This window comes from Antechinus flavipes, chromosome 3 (genome assembly GCF_016432865.1).
Source record: "Antechinus flavipes isolate AdamAnt ecotype Samford, QLD, Australia chromosome 3, AdamAnt_v2, whole genome shotgun sequence".
In the NCBI taxonomy this organism is placed as follows: Eukaryota; Metazoa; Chordata; class Mammalia; order Dasyuromorphia; family Dasyuridae; genus Antechinus; species Antechinus flavipes.
This window is the reverse complement of record NC_067400.1, coordinates 577593389-577610572: the sequence shown is the minus strand read 5'-3', so window position 1 is coordinate 577610572 and position 17184 is coordinate 577593389. Positions and strand designations below refer to the sequence as shown.

Genomic DNA, 17184 nt, shown 5'->3' with positions numbered 1-17184 from the left:
GTTTGCAGTTCTATCCACTTTGCCACCTAGTCACCCAATTTAAAAGTAAACTACTGACCAAATCAGGTAGTAAACAACCATGGTTAAAAGCATAAAAAGCCCCTTAAGAGACCCAGGCAGCAGCTAACTCCCTATAGTGGCTCTTGCATTTCCTACCCACAGACTTGTGGACTCAAGGGCAGTGCTGATTGGTTGATAGAGATTTTAGAGACTTGTCAAACCACCTATTTGTGTCTGAGCAGAAACCTATTGGAACTTCCAAGATGACAGCTTGAGGGTTTGTTTTTGAGAGCATTATTTGCATACTTCAATTAATCAAGTTTTTTTGAATGCATTAAGATGTAAGTAGTGTTCACATCATTCTAGTTAGCATATATGTGGATAAACAGCCAATTTACAACTTACTGTACATTACACACATATAGTGATTATATAATGTGCTTTCTTTACAGGAAAAGATCATAATCTCCTCCCACTCCTTTCCAATTCAGGTTTCAATAATAATATATATTATTTCAATATATATTTTCAATAATAATAATAATAAACTAGCATTTATATAGCATTTGAAAGTTTACCAAGCACTCGATCTCTTTCTCCTCACAACTCCAGAAGACAGTGGCTACTTTTATCCCCATTTTACAGATGAGAAAACTGAGGCAGAGTGGTTGAATGACTTGCACAGGGCCACACAGCTAGTAAATTTCTGGTGTTACATTTGAACTCAGGTCTCCCTGACTTCAGACCTTGCATTTTATAGGCTACACTACAATGATCTTTTGGAAAACAGGATGGCCCAGGAACCCCTGAATCCTCGCTCTAGGCAAGGCTAAGATATCCCTGCCCAACCTCATTCTTAGTCCCCTATGCTAGGGCTGTACCCAGCCATGGACCCTCTTGCAGGAAGTAGAAAGGTTTGCTTTGTACAAAACTCCTTCCATAAGGCTTTAGTACACCCTGGGCTGAGACAGCGGTCTCTCCCTAAGGGTTTCTACCTCTGGCACTCTGGGGGAGTCTACTCCCTGAAAGTAGTTTCAGACTCTGACTCATCCCTTCCCTCCCGCCAGAGTTGAATTCTGGTGTCAAACACAGCTTTTCGTCTGTTTCAGGCCCAGAATCTCCCCAAATAGAATCCATGGGATTCATTCAGAAAGATAATCAATGTAATATTGGATTACTTGCTATCTAGGGAACCGGTGGGGAGGGGCAAGGGCCAGACCAGGGTTAGGGGAGTCTTTGAGAAGGCAGAACAATGGCAGTCACAACTTCAAGCAGGAAAAATGTCTGATCCTGAGCTCTCATTAACTGAATCCCAAGGTCACTCAGCTGGTTAAATGCCAGACTCAGGATACCAAGCCAAGCCTCGATTCCAATCCAGTGATTTTTTTCCCACTGCCCCCCAAGGCAGGCCATGTTGTTCCCCCTTCAGTACTGCCTCTGCCCCTACCCATGAGGCCTCCCGGGGCCACAGGGACCTGCTTGGGAAGGTACCCGAGGCACCCCCGAGCAGAGACTCGCAGGACAGACAGGCAGAGGGGCCAGGAGACTCTAGAACCAGAGGGGTCCAGAAATTGGAAATGGGGAAGACTGTGGGATCTGCACCTTCCCAGCACCCACCCCCATTCCTCACAAACCCTAGGGGTTCCTGGAAACAGCCAGGAAACCAAGGGTTCTGATCTGGGGGTAGATTGGAAGGGGGAAGAGGGAGATGGTTTCCACAGCAACCAGCTGATAGGGGAGCCTTCTATGTCACACCCCAAAGGCTGGGGACTGACTGCCTTCCTCCCTTCTTCCCTGGCCCCACCTCTACCAGCATTCCAGGGACTGCCCAGGCCTGCCCAAACCGGAAAACTGTGGCCCTCAGCCCTACACCCCCCCTTCCCTTACATCCCATGGGGCATGGGAAGGAAAGGAGACACAGGCCAAAAGAAACAGAGCAATTAGCCCAAAGGCTACCATCCCCAACCCTCTCTGACCCCGGATCCTCCCTGTCCTCCCTCCTTCTCTCTCTCCCTTCTCCTTTCCTCCTTCTTTCCTTTGGGTAAGATGAGGGGCGAGCCTTTGCCAGGGATCTCCTCGCTGGGCAAACTCCAAATCCTAAGGACTTTCTTTGTAACTGCTGCTGCTGCAGAAAACCATTTTCCCCCATTTTCTCACCTGCCTTTGTAACCTTGTTATCAAGTAGGAAGCCTTGGCTAAGCTGGTAACCCTGGAGACAGGGGTGCCTGTTACCTGCTGAGCCCTGCCCAGGATAAAGGAGGGGCAATGGGGGAGGGGGAAGGGACCCAGCCCAGTTGGCTTTCATCTCTAACTGGGCCTTGATTATTGAAGGGAAATAGGGGACAGGGGGGACTAGGTTTCAATTCAAGCCAGAGATCTACTGGCTAATTCCTTGCAATCCAAGAACTTAATTCAATTTTTCTTATTATATCACTGCTTCTCAAATTTTTTGAGGGGGGTTTTGGGATTTTTCTCTTCCTCTCCCATCTCCCTCCCTCCTTATTTATTAGGTTAAGGAACAACTCAGAAATTTGGAATACTAACATATACAATTATATATATATACATATATATGTATGTATACATATATATATATACATACATATATATGTATATATACAATAATATATATAAATAAAATACATGGCCTTGATCCTAAGTACATGGACTTCGGAACACAGAATGTCAGCTGGGAGGGACCTTAGGACACAGAATGTCCAAGCTAGGGGGTGCCTTAGAAGGGGGCTAATCAGGGGAGTCTGATCAATGGAAGGAACTCACTATTTAATTTGATGAGATTTCAGTGCTCTGGTCTTCATTTGGAGACTTCTGCAACATATTCCTCCCTGACTAGCACAAATAAACCTCCAGAAGCACCTTGTTGAGAGGACACCGCCTAGCACTGGAGAGAATGGCCTTTTTTGGGGAACTGCTCATTCAGGACTCTAAAAGCAAACTGGCTGACTGTGTCTTCTGGACTCCATCACATTTTGCTTCAGGCTTTTTTCTGGGGTATAACAGAGTGGGAGAAGACTTTTTTTTTCTTCCAATCTCCCCCCAACACTATTCTCCAGCAATGGCTGCCTTTGATTTGGTCCTGTCCTTGGCTTTGATGCAACTCTTCCAAGCACAAGTGGAAGAGGGGATGTTCCCATCCTGGATAGCAACAATCAGAGTACTTATTGATTGAATTTCTGCTAAAGGTATATATGCTTACCATGGTCTGAGAGAAGAAATTCTAAGAATGGCATTTTCTGGCTCAAAAAGGCAGTGAAAGATAGTGAAAGATTTTCTACAGAGGAATTTTTTTCAAGGAATATTTTCTATTTTATTTACAAAACATATGAATGGGTAATTTTCAACACTGACCCTTGCAAAACCTTGTGTTCCAAATTTTTCCTTCCTTCCCCTCACCCCCCCCAAGCTGCAGGTAATCCAATACATATTAAATATGTTAAAGTTTATGTTAAATCCAATATATGTATATATATTTATATAGTTATCTTGCTGCACAAGAAAAATCAGATCTAGAAAGAAAAAAAAAACCTGAGAAGCAAAACAAAAATGCAAGCAAACAACAAAGAATGAGAATGCTACATTTGGTCTACACTCAATTCCCACAGTCCTCTCTTTGGCTGTAGATGACTCTCCTCATTACTGAACAATTGGAACTGGTTTGAATCATCTCATTGTTGAATAGTGCCATATCCGTCAGAATTGATCCTCATGTAGTTTTGCTGTTGCCGTGTATAATGATCTCCTGGTTCTGCTTATTTCCCTCAGCATCAGTTCATGTAAGTCTCTCCAGGCCTCTTCATTCATCCTGCTGGTCATTTCTTACAGAACAATAATATTCCATAATATTCATATACCATAACTTATTCAGCCATTATCTAACTGATAGGCATCCACTCTGTTTCCAGTTTCTTGCCACTACCAAAAGGGCTGCTACAAATACACATGTGAGTCCCTTTCCCTCCTTTCAGATCTCTTTGGAATATAAGTCCAGTAGTAACACTGCTGGGACAAGGGGTATGCACAGTGGAATTTTTTTTTTTTAAGTAGCACAGCTCCTCAAAATTTTTGGGGGGGGAATTTTAGGATTTTTCTCTTCCTTTCCCATCTCCCTCCATCCTTATTTATTAAGTTAAAAAGCAACTGAGAAAACTGGAATAAAAGAACATAGAATGGTATTTGAGATAAAGGCCTCATTTTTAAAATATATAGAGAATTGACTCAAATTTATAAGAATACAGGTTATTCTCCAATTGATAAATGGTCAAAGGATATGAAAAGACAATTTTCAGATGATGAAATCAAAGCCAGCTATAGTCATATTTTTAAAAATGCTCTAAATCACTATTGATTAGAGAAATGCAAATTAAAACTACTCTGAGGTAGCACCTCACACTTCTCAGATTGGCTAAGATAACCGGAAAAGATAATGATAAATATTGGAGGGGATGCCGCAAAACTGGGACACTGATACATTATTGGTGGAACTGTGAAATGATCCAACCATTCTGGAGAGTAATTTGGAACTATATCCAAAGGGCATGCACATACCTTTGATCCATCAGTGTTTCTACTGGGTCTGTATCCCAAAGAGATCATAAAGAAGGGAAAGGGACCTGTATTGCAAAAACATTTGTAGGAGCTTTTTTTGTAGTGGCAAGAAATTGGAAACTGAATGGATGCCCATCAGTTGGGGAATGATTGAATAAGTTATGGTAAATGAATGTTATGGAATATTATTGTTCTGTAAAAAACAATCAGCAGCTTGATTTCAGAAAAGCCTGGAGAGATGTACAGTAACTGACACTGAGGGAAATGTGCAGAACCAGGAATACACTGTACACAACAAGAGTAAGATTGTGTGATAATCAACTATGAAAGACTTGGCTCTCAGTGGCTCAGTGATTCAAGGAAATCCCAATAAACTTTGGATAGAAAATGTCATCTGCATCCAGGAAGAGAACTATGGAGATATGTAAATCAACACATGCTACATTCACTGTTTTTTTCTGTTTGTTTGGTTTTTTCTCTCATGGTTTTTCCCTTTTGTTCTGATTTTTTTCTTCCAACATGATTCATAAAGAAATGTGTATTTAAAAAGTTAATGTATATATATAACCCAAAAAATGAAACAATAATAATTTTTAAAGAACATAGAATGTCACAGCAAGAAGGTTTTAGAACACAGTATCAGAGCTGGGAGGACCTTAGAACCCAGGATGTCAGAGCTGGGAGAGCCCTTAGAACTCAGGATATCAGAACTGGGAGGGCTCTTAGAACCCAGGAGGTCAGAGCTAGGAGGGCCCTTAGAACCCAGGCGGTCAGAGCTGGGAGGGCCCTTAGAACCCAGGATATCAGAGCTGGGAGGGCCCTTAGAACCCAGGTTGTGAGAGCTGGGAGGGCCCTTAGAACCCAGGATATCAGAGCTGGGAGGGCCCTTAGAACCCAGGTTGTGAGAGCTGGGAGGGGCTTTATAACACAGGATGTGAGAGCTAGGAGGGGCCTTATAACCCAGGATGTCAGAGCTGGGGAGGCCCTTAGAACCCAGGATGTCAGAACTGGGAGGGCTCTTAGAACCCAGGAGGTCAGAGCTCCCTACATATAGCAGGAAGCAGCATGTGCATACCTACTTGGCCCTAAAAAGAGAAGGCAACTGTCTTGACCCCAAGTTTCAGAGTTCCTAAGTTTGAGAGTTTAGACCCCAGCCTTGTAGAGAGGGAAGACTCTCATCAGGGAGCATCCTGAGAAGGCAGAACATTGCCAGTGTAACCTCAAAAGTTGAAAAACTAAAGCCACAGCCTGGTTGTGGGGAGAACATCCACCCACCCACAACTGAAAAAAAAGTATTGACATCTTTTGTTTTTATATAGCCTTTATTTATAGATATACTCTCTCCAACCATCTCAGAAAACATCTAGCCCAACACACATCCACTTTACATAGAACACAACTGAGGCTGAAAGTGGTTGTGTGACTTTCCTTGGAGTCAGAAGCTGGATTTGAACCCAGCTCCTCTGACTACAGAAACCAGTCTTTCCCCATGTTACTCCTATGAGCTACTCGGTCAACAACATGGGTCTGATGGGAATGGCACTGTTCAGCTCTACACAAAGTCTGCTTGCCTTCCGGGTCAACTCTAAACCACAAATTGGTACCCCAGGACTCTGTGAGAAAGAGGGACTCACTGCAATACCAAAGGGTTGCCTTGACAGCAAATTTGAGTTCATTTCCCTTCTGGGGGAAACTGATGGGTTATGTAGGTGCTTTGTGTATTTCTGCATCTATTCATGGGTTCTTCTTTTTGTCTTCTTGCTTTTCTGTAGGGCACAATAAAAGTTGTCTGTACATTGGAATACTTCTATAGACTGTGGGGTCCCCCTTTACCCAACTTGGATGAAACTGTCCATTTGGAAGATTCCTTGAAATAACTCCAAAGGTAATGACAGAAAAAGGAACGATCTTGGGATAAATCCCCAGGAATAAGAGTCAGTTTATGGGAGTTTTGAGTTTGGGGCCTTCCTGGGCCATGGATTCCTATAGAAAGTTAGAACATAGAATATAGAGCCAGGACCTGGCCTCTTGCTCCTAAGTATACTTCTCTACTGTGTAATTCTAGGGCACCACTTTCCCACTTCTCCCCCATCCCCACCCCCTCTCAGGTGATTCCTCCTAGGCGGATCACACTTAGAGCATTGGGTGAGGTCACTGAGATTTGGCACTCCATGGGGTATACATTAATAATAATGGAGTCAACTGGTGAACTCAGGGAGAATAACCCCAATCCCCAAACCCAGACCCTGGCAGTCCCATTATCTGAAATCTCAGGCAGAAGATAGAACCTACGAATTGCCACAGTTGCAGTTGACCTCTGGAGAGCACTGGTCATCTAGAAGCCCCTAAATAGATGCTGGATGAGCAGTGTGACTACTCAAAATAAATCCTGCCTTGGGGGTGTGTCCACTTACTAGGCCACCCGATCTACTGAGAAGGGACCCAGTCTCTTCTGCCCTAGTTCTCCCTCACACTGACGTCTGACTCGATTATCACGGCTGAATATAGCGCCTTCCCCTGGGAGGTGTGTGGGTCAGGGTAGGGTGAGGTGGGCTGGCCCTAGCAGGATGTGTCTGTGGTTAAAGCAAGGCCCTGCAGGGAAAGCCAGTTTCCTCTATAATAAATGATAATAATTCAATTCAATAAATATGTACTAGATGTCTACTCTAGTATTATAGGAGATGCTGAGAAATCAGAAAAAACTTCTCTGGGAAGGGGACACCCGACTTGAGCCTTGAATGAAGATAAAGATTCTAAGAGACAGAGGGGAAGGCAAAGTATACTCTGGGCAAGACCTACAGTCCATGCAAAAATATGGAGGCAGGAGATATCATGACAAATCAAGAACAGCAAATCTGCTAGCTGGCTGGAACATAGCAGATGTGAAGGAAGGTAATGTGAAATAAATCTGAAAAGATATAGAAGAGGCAGTTTGTAGGGTGAGGGCTATATGACAAGACAAGATATTTATATTTTGTCCTAAAGGAATGGGGAGCCACTGGAGATTGTTGAGCAGGAGAGTGACATGGATGTGTGCCTTAGTAATACTCATTTGGCAGTTAGGCAGAGGTTTATCAGTTAAGAGATTGTTTGTACCTTGGGAAGAGCAGTCTCAATTGAGTGGTGGGGTTCAAAACTGAAGAGTGAGTGATAAGGAAATAGAGGTAAGGAGGGGAGATTATTTTTTTCCCCCTTAGGAGGTTGGCTTTGAATGAGAAAACGGATCTAGGATGATATTCAGAGTCTTGTCAAGGTCATTCGATCATTATTTAAGAATAAGAGAGACCTGGGCACATGCAGAGGCAAAGAGAGGAACTAATAATTAAAGAAAGGTTGAAGACATAAATGAGAAGGAATGATTGCAGAAGAGTCCCACAAGGTTCAGGAGAGGATCAAAAATATTGGCAAGAAGAAAGGTCATTTCCTCATAAGAAACTGGAGCAAAGGAAGAGAGAATAGGAAAGGTCTTGAGAAATGGAGATAAGAAGAGAGAAAACTTATAGCAGAGTCAGAGGGAATGAATGGTATAGGGGGATCATGAGGGGAGAAAAGGAGGAAGTTAGGAGAGTCGATCAAAGAAGACCAAAAGAATGGCCGTGCAGCAGTGAGAGCCCAGATGAAATGAACAAACAAATCTATAATGAACACATGGTTGTATAGTTTTCTTGAGAAGTATTCAACAGCATACCAAAGGAAAAAGGAAAAGGGGGTTCTGGGAGTACACCTGGACTGGACTTTGGCAAGGCAGGAGCTGTATGTAGCTAGACAAAGAGGCCAGAGGAAAGAGCGTAGTTGAATTGGTCACACAGAAGGAAATATGGAAAGACAGGAGGTTACCCTCAGGAAGAGGAATTTAAAGGTTAGAGATCAGTGATAATGAAATCTAGGGTGGGGCCGTCTGCAGTGGATAAAGCACTAAACTGGAAGCCCTGAGTTAAAATCTGATCTCAGACATGTACTGGCTGGGCAAATCATTTGATTTCTGTTTGTTTAACTTTCCTCAACTCTAATATGAGAAGGTGAAGGGAATAAGCATTTATATAATGCCGATTGGGTGCCAGACACTGTATTAAGTGTTTTTTTACACTTTAATCCTCAAATCAAGTTAATATTTTCATTTTACATTTCAAGAAACTGTGGAAAACAGTCAGTACCCAGGGTCACACACCTATTAAGTGTCTGGGGCCAGATTTGAATTTTGGATTTTTGATTCCAGGCCCAGAACTCTACTAAAGGGAAAATAATAGCATCTATCTCCCAGAATTATGAAGATCAAATGAGATGATATTGGTAAAGTGCTTAGCAAAGTGCCTGGCATATAGAAGGTACTGAATAAATGCTAATTTCCTCCCCCATTTCTATAGGAGACTGAGGTCAGGTGAATCTTTAGGTTATAGGGAATGAAGAGGTTAAGGAACTAGGAGGATAGATTATTGGAGAAGTCAAGTCAAGAAATACTTCATTTTTTTATTTTTCTCTTTTTAAAAATTCAGTTTTATTTTATTTCCACTTCCAAATATTCTCTCTCTCACCTTCCCTCCCATCACTAAGAAAACAAGAAAAACAAATCCTATTACAATTATATAGTTAAGTAAAACAAATTCCTGTATTACCAATACCTCCCCCCCCAAAAAAAATGCCTCAATCTACCCTTTGTATTCACTAGTTCTCTATCATGCAATGAATGACATGTTTTATCATGGGTCCTTTGGAATTGTGATTGGCCGTTGTATTAATCAGATTTCCTAAAAAAAAAAAAAAAAAAAAAAAAAAAAGGAAAAAGGAGGGGGAGAAGGTCAGGTTTCCTAAATTTTTCAAAGTTGTTTGTCCTTATAATATTGTTATTATGGTATAAGGTGTTCTCCTAATTCTGCTCACTTCACTTTGCATCAATTCATATAAGTCTTTTGAGGTTTCTCTGAAACCACCCCCTTCTGGCACATTTTGCAGTAATCACATTTATATATCATGACTTGTCCAACTGATGGTTTCACACTGTTTGCAATTCTTAGCCACCCCAAATAGAAGCACTATAAATGTTTCTGTACATTTAGATTGTATTTCTCTTTCTTTAATCTCCTTTTGTTATAGAACTAGTAATGGTATCACTAGATCAAAATAAATGCACAGTTTAATAGATTTAGAGGCCCAATTCCAAATTGTTTTCCAGAATGGCTGGACCATTTCATATCTCCATCAGCAGTGCAATGATGTACCTATTTTCTCAGCCCTTCCAGCATATGTCATTTTTCCCTTTTTTAATTTTTGGGGCTAATTTTGCCAGTCTGATCAGTATGTGGTAATATCTCAAATCCAAAAACATTTACTATGTGCCAGACAATGGGAATAAAAAAAAAAAAAAAAAAAAAACCAAGAAAAATAGCCCTGACCTTGAGGAGGGAATCTTCCTAATTGGAGGAGGGATTTGGACCAAAGAGTTGGAGGCATCTTAATGGAGGAAAAAATCTTAGGGATAGAATTATTAGTTGGTAGAAGAGGCTGTGTTAAGGAAGAAGGCAATATTAGCTTAAGAAGGTCCCCAGAGTAGAAATGGACTCTCTGGTGGACCAGAGAGTTGTGGTTGGTAAGGAAGTCAGTCAATCAGTCAGTCAGTAAGCATTTAACAAACAGGTCTGTGCTGTAGGGGAAGACTGCAAGATGGTAAGTCTGGTACTGAACTTGAGAAAGAAAAGAAAATGACTTAAAATCTGAGAGGTAACTCCAATAAGGCTTGTAATTCTTAAAGGAAGTAATCCTTAAAGGAAGAGAGGCAGTAGCCTCTGGCTAAGGGACATTCTGGATGTAGCAGTGGGGAACAAGGTATAGGAATGTCCCTAGTCCCTACCTAGGATTTTTTTTTTTTTGTGTGGCGGGGGGATAAGTGAAGGACCATCTAATACTGAGCAGGGCATCCAAGGATACAGTGAAGGTAAAGGGCATAGTAACCTTCCTGTTCCCCAATAGTACTATCATTGCAGCAGATGATAATTTGAAGGTAGGAGGACTGCATTCATAAAGCACCTACTTTATGCATAACTCTTGTTAGAGTTTTTTAAAAGTCTCCCAGGAGGTGGGAGAGATACAAAGACAACAGCCCAATATAGTCATTGCCCTCCAGGAGTTTATATAAGTAAACTATGTATAATTTTATAGCATATTACTTATATACTATGTTTCTTTCTTTTTTCTTTTTTTTTTTTTAGTTTTTCAAATTTCTTAATCTTTAATTATAACTTTTTATTGACAGAACCCATGCCTGGGTAATTTTTTACAACACTATCCCTTGCGCTCACTTTTGTTCCGACTTTTTCCTTTCCTCCCTCCACTTCCTCCCCCAGATGGCAGGCAGTCCTATATATGTTAAATATGCCACAATATATCCTAGATACAATATATCTGTGCAGAACCGAACAGTTCTCTTGTTGCACAGCAAGAATTAGATTCAGATGATAAAAATAACCTGGGAAGAAAAACAAAAATGCAAACAGTTTACACTCATTTCCCAGGGTTCTTTCTTTGGGTGTGTAGCTGCTTCTGTCCATCATTGATCAATTGGAACTGAGTTAGAGCTTCTCTTTGTCGAAGAAATCCACTTCTATTAGAGTGTATATTATGTTTCAAGATAAAATGTGATAGGACAAAGGGGAAACAGACAAAGTGAAGTAAGATGAGGGAAAGAGCTTTCTTACTTGAATAAGTCAGGGAAGGCTTCACAGAAGAAGTAGCACTGGACTTGGGGTATAAAATCATGGATTGATAGCTGCCATTGACCTCAGAGGACATCTGGTTCAAATCTTAGTTTTACACATGATGAAATGAGATCTATGAAGATATGTCTTCTTTGCCAAAAAACACAAAGAATCATGAATTGGACTTAGATCCTTAGAGTCCAGGACAAGTGCCCTTTTTACTTTTTACAATGGAAGCACACTGCATCCATTGAAGGAAGAGAGAGACTTCAGCAGTTGGAGATGGATGGAAGACAGGTGTCTTTTCCAAGCATGTGGAACAGAATGAACAAAGGCCTGCAAATGAAAGAGTAAAGAGTAAGAATGGGTGATGGAAAATAGTTCCATTTGGCTGGAACATCAAATTTGTGAAAGGGTGTGGTATAAGATAAAATGACTTAAATATTGGCTTTCAATTTATGATCTTATACCCCAACTACAATGCCATGTCCCCAATGAAGCCTTCCCTGGCCCAATCAGGTAAGATAACTCTTTTCCTTATCATTCTTCACTTTGTCTTTATCACATTCTAAAAGTAGGATGGAACTATATTGTTAGGGACTTTGAATTACAGCATTGTTTCATCTTCATAACTCCTTGTACATATCACTCCTCTGCTCAAAAGCCGGAGTGGTTTGCCATTACCTATAGCATAGAGTCTAACCTAGTATCCAAAGTCCTCTATGATTTGGCCCCTTCCAGATTTTTCATCCTCACTGATTTGAACCCTTCCATCCATGCAGATGGAACTCAATTTTTATCCCAAACCAAGTATGCTAATTCCTGCCCCCACTGATTATATAATTTTCCTCTTTTCTGTGCTTATCCAAGAACCTTGTGTGAAATCATGGGAAAACATTATCCCTAGTGTCAGAAGATCTAGCTCTGATGCACAGTACCTGCATGACTTTGGATACCTTTCTTACCTCCCTGGGCCTCAGTTTCCACGTCTTTACAATGAGCCATTTGGATTAGATGGCCTCTGAAGTCCCTTCTAAATCTATGATCCTATATGTTCAATGAATTTATGGCCTACCTTAAATATCCCCTCCTCCAAGAAGCCTTTCGGTCTACATTATTTCACAATTATCACTCCTTTCCCTGAGATCAGCACAAAAAGCAGTTATGATCTGTTTCCCTCACTCTGTTACTAGGGTCAAATGTTATTTTAGCTAAAACTAGAGTGTATGATATATATATATATATATATATATATATATATATATATATTTGTGTAACAGGGCACACAGGCATGGCAATATGTCCCAAGACATTGAATGAATGAATGAAGGGTTTTTTCTTTTTCTTTCTTTTTTCTTTATTGTTTTATTTTTTCTAGTTACACATGCATATTAACTTTTTAAATATACATTTCTTTGTGAATCATGCAGGAAGAAAAATTCAGAACAAGAGGAAAAACCATAGAAGAAGGGAAAAAAACAGAAAAAAAGAAGTGAATATAGCATGTGTTGATTTACATTTAATCTCTATAGTGTTTTTTTTTTCTGGATGCAAATGATGTTTTCTATCTAAAATTTATTGGGATTGCTTTGGATCACTGAGACACTGAGAAGAACCAAGTCTTTCATATTTGATCATCACACAATCTTGCTGTTACTGTGTATAATATATTCCTGGTTCTACTTGCTTTGCTCAGCATTAGGTCATAAAAATCTTTCCAGGCCTTTCTAAAATCAGCTTGTTCATCATTTTTAATACAACAATAATATTCCATTGCCTTCATATACCACAATTTATTGAGCCATTCCCCAATTGATGGGCTCTTGAGTAAAGGTTTTGCTCTCCTACCCTCCACTTTGTGCAGTTCTCCCTATCCCCTCAGGACTTTTGACATATGGCTTTCTGACATACAGAAGAGAGATGGGTTAGAGCCACTCCACATATTAAATATTAGAAAAGCTTGATTTCTTTCTTTTAAAGATAAAAATGAATATAAATATTCTAATAGTATATTCTCTCTCTAATAGACTTTCCTGAAATCTCATAGCATACAATTGCCTCTTTGGAGACCTTTGCTTTAATTAATACAATTTGGTAATATTTCTTGTCATTTAATATTTATGTGTTGGTCTCCTGCCTCCCTAAATACACAGTAGACTGCAATCATCTCCCCTGCAGGACCTGGGACATGGTCAGGAAGTGTTTTGGAAAGAGATCCTATCTAGGGAATTCCAGATAAAATCAGCAGAAAGGATCCTTCAAAGTGATCCTGCCTCCAAGGATATTTTTGTCCTAGAATGGAAAGTAACCTTTGAGAAAATAGTGGGAGCTCCACAAAGTGGAGAGGCTGAAAGTAAAGATTTCTCCCTTTTATTCAGTGTCTTGGAATGTATTGGTATTTCCATGTACCTGGTTAAATGAATTTATAGATAAGCTAGCTTCTTTAACTAATTCTCCTCAAATGGCCAGGCACTTCCAGGCAAATTATTAGAGAGAAATGTCTATCTCCCCTGATCTGTTGACCCTAAAGGTCTTTCTCTGGTCTGACCTAAACCCCTCTTACGGTATCCCTGAAACTGAATTCTGAAGCTGTTATACCTCATGAAATCCTTATCCCTTTCAATGAACTCTTTCCCTACATAGAGTCCTCTCACTGAGCCCCAGATCCCTTTAGTGAGCCTCCATCTCCTCAGAGAACCCTCATGGTTTTTAATCTCTTCACTAAAACCCATTTTCTCACTTATCCATTTGCTAATATCCCACTTCCCTCCGAACTCTTACCCCTTCATCAAGCTCCCATTCTTTCATTGAATATCCCACCCTAAAGATTGGGAACATTTTTAACTTTTTTCAATTTACTATTCAGTGCTTTATCCCCATCCCACTCGCAATAAGACAACCAACCGAACAACCCAACAACCCCATCCCAGTGTTTAGGATCATTCCCTCTCATTCAACTAAGCTGATGAATCCATCCTCAAGACAAGGCTGATCCTAAAATGGTGGAGGAACTAATTTCAATTAATTTCAACAAATATTGATAAGGAACTTGTGTGCAGAGCCTCCATGCTTGCATGGAGATTTTTTGAGGAGATTACAGTCTTGTCAGAAATTCACTTCACATCATGGCCATACTGTTCCCCCATAGAGTCTCCTCTGGGAATAAGGATAACAATCCCTTCCATCTGCTTTATAGCTACTTTAAAATTTGATCTTCAGGACAGTCCTATGAAGGAGGAAGAGGATCTCCAATTGACAGATAAGGGGACAGAGGCTTACCCAAAATTTAAATGTGTTGCCCAAGTTCATACAATAGCTTATTAGAAACATAGATTTCTTAACTTTGAATTCTTTTTTCTAAGAGAGGTTCAGAACCCTGAGTGTAGAGAAGGAGGCTAAGTTTGGTTCACATGACTCCTTCCTTCTCTTGCTGTTCCCCAAGAGCTAGTGGCCTTTACGATAACATGGAGTCCTACTCTTCCTTAACTTAATTCCCTCCAAAAGTCAGTTAGGTGGGACAGTAGATAGAATTGAGACAGAAAGACCTGAGTTCAAATCTTATCTCAGCTATTTACTAGTTGTGGGACCTTGAATAAGTCATTTAACCCTGCCTGTCTCGGTTTCCTCAGCTGCAAAGTGAGCTAGAGAAGTAAATGACAAACTACTCTAGTATCTTTGCCAAGAACTCCAAATGGGGTCATGAAGAGTTGGACACAATCAAACAACAGTTCCCTCTACAGATGCTCCCACCTCAGTCACATGTTAATAAAAGGGTGAGCTATTCTTCTCCCAGGAATTTTTCAATCCAAAGGAATAAAGGTCTAAAGATAGAATCTATTCTAACCCAATAAGTATTTATTAAGCATCACCTGCTGTATTCAAAGCACTAGATCCTCATGGACAAAATGTTATACTATCTTTCCCCTCAAAGAACTTCCATCCTATTTGCAAGGATGTAACATAGGTCAGTCATAGCCTATAGATTCAGAGCAGCAAGGGGCTTGGGAGATCCTTGAATTTGAATTCAACCCCTCATTTTATAGAGAAGGAAACTGAGGCAAGCAATAGTTAAGTGATTTGCCTAGGGTCATACAGCTGGAACACATATTAACTAGGATTTGTACCCAGGCCCGAGTACAGAGTTACAGTCACTATACCACACATACATATATTATAATTTGAGAAGAGAGAACAGACGGTAATGCCGTTGTGTAACATACATTTTTTTTAACCAAAAAAGAAATTATGCAAAATTGCACAATAAAAATCACAGGTCTCATGGTGAAGATGGGATTAAGGGCACAACATTAATTATGTATTTTAAAAAAGGATAAGAACCTAATATAAAATGTTGAATCTCTATGTGTTGAGTGGTTAAGAAATACATAAATCCTACTATAAACAGTGGCTACACAGGCAGCCTCTTACTGCTCCTCCAGCACCCTGGGCTTCATGGGTAGGCTGTACCTCAGGGCACAGTTCCAACTGCTCCAAAAGATAAACTATCTAGATGCATTCTAACTTGACAGAGACCCAAAGTTGTGGAAATGGTCGTGGAAAGCCTTGCAGCTTATGATTTACTGTGAAATGATAGCATTTCCCACATTCTCAATGTTTCTTTTAGGAAGAAATGGAGTTCTGTTCAAAATGTTCCTTAATATATCAGTCAAGTTGGAACGAATTTGAGTTTTCAAAATGCTTTATAACAGAACCGACAACTAAAAACTGGTGGGAGGAGAAGGAAGACTCAGAAAAGGCTTTCCTTAAAAGGTAGCACATGAGCTACTCTTGGAAAGGCAGGGATTCTGAGAGGTAATGTTGATTCCCTCTCCATCGACAGTTTAAGGAGGTTGTATTTTATCCTTGAGGGAAAATTCTTGGGCAAAGGAGTGATGTGGTCAGGATTTTGCTTTAGGAAAATTATTTCAACAACTGTATGGACAGAAAGAGAGACAGAGTCCAAAGTTCAATCAGGTGAATTATTGTAGGAATCCAAACAAGAGATGGTGATAAAATGTGTACTACGGTGACAGCTATGTGAGTGAGGAAATGTTGTGGAGGAAGAGGAATGCTGTTGTGGGACATGAAGGAGCTGTTAAGGAGGAAGAATTAACAATACTTCAAGAGTGATTAGAGAAGGAGTATGAGGGAGAGGCAAGGATCCAAGATGATGTCAAAGTTTCAAACCTGGGTGATTCATAATAATTGAAAGCACTTACTTGAACTTTAAGGTTTGCGATGCACTTTACAAGTGGCAGCTCACTCATTCTCACAACAATGCTAGCATGTTATATTACTATCCTCTTTTTTACAGATGAGGAAACTGAGGCAGGCAGAAATTTTAATATTATGTCTAGGGTCATACAGCTAGTAAGTGTCAGAGGCTGGATTTGAACTTCTGATTTCTTGTCCAGTACTCTGTTCACTCTATCAAAGTGTCCTTAATAGAAATAGTTTGGAGGAGATAAGAATTTGCAGAAGAAATGAGATATGATGTAGAGGAATTTTAAGGGACAGACTATAAAGATAGAAGGCTTCTGTTTTCTTAGTAAAGTAGGAGGCCAAGCCCTCCAATGAGACAATGAGGAGGGTTGCTAGAATAGGCTTTAGGAGAAAAGAAAAAGCTTAGAATAGTCTGTTTTGGGGAGAAAAATAGTCTGTTAGGAAAGAATAAGAGGATACACATATAGGAGTGAGGGCCCAATTGAGGTAACATAAATTACAGAATATGAATTACTGTGAAGTGGTACCATTTTTTTTGGATTCTTGATGTTTCTGGAGAAAAAAAACAGCAAAAATAAACTCAGAATTGGAATCTTGTTCAAAATAATTTAAGGATTATTTTTATACATCAGTTACATTGGAACAAATTTGAGTTTTTAAAATTCATTGTAATAGAACTAAGAGCTGGCCTGGAGTCAGGAAGATG

General features: G+C 40.2%; 1 long non-coding RNA gene across 2 annotated transcripts; it reads left to right on the top strand.

Annotated features, from left to right (window-relative positions):
* Positions 1–6344: 6344 nt before the first annotated feature.
* Positions 6345–12744, top strand: LOC127558155 (uncharacterized). Of its 2 annotated transcripts, none has more exons than XR_007952728.1 (3): positions 6345–6451; positions 7237–7458; positions 12686–12744. It is a non-coding gene; the product is annotated as an uncharacterized LOC127558155 (long non-coding RNA). The 2 variants fall into 2 exon arrangements; XR_007952727.1 differs by having other exon boundaries at positions 7224–7458.
* Positions 12745–17184: the final 4440 nt, after the last annotated feature.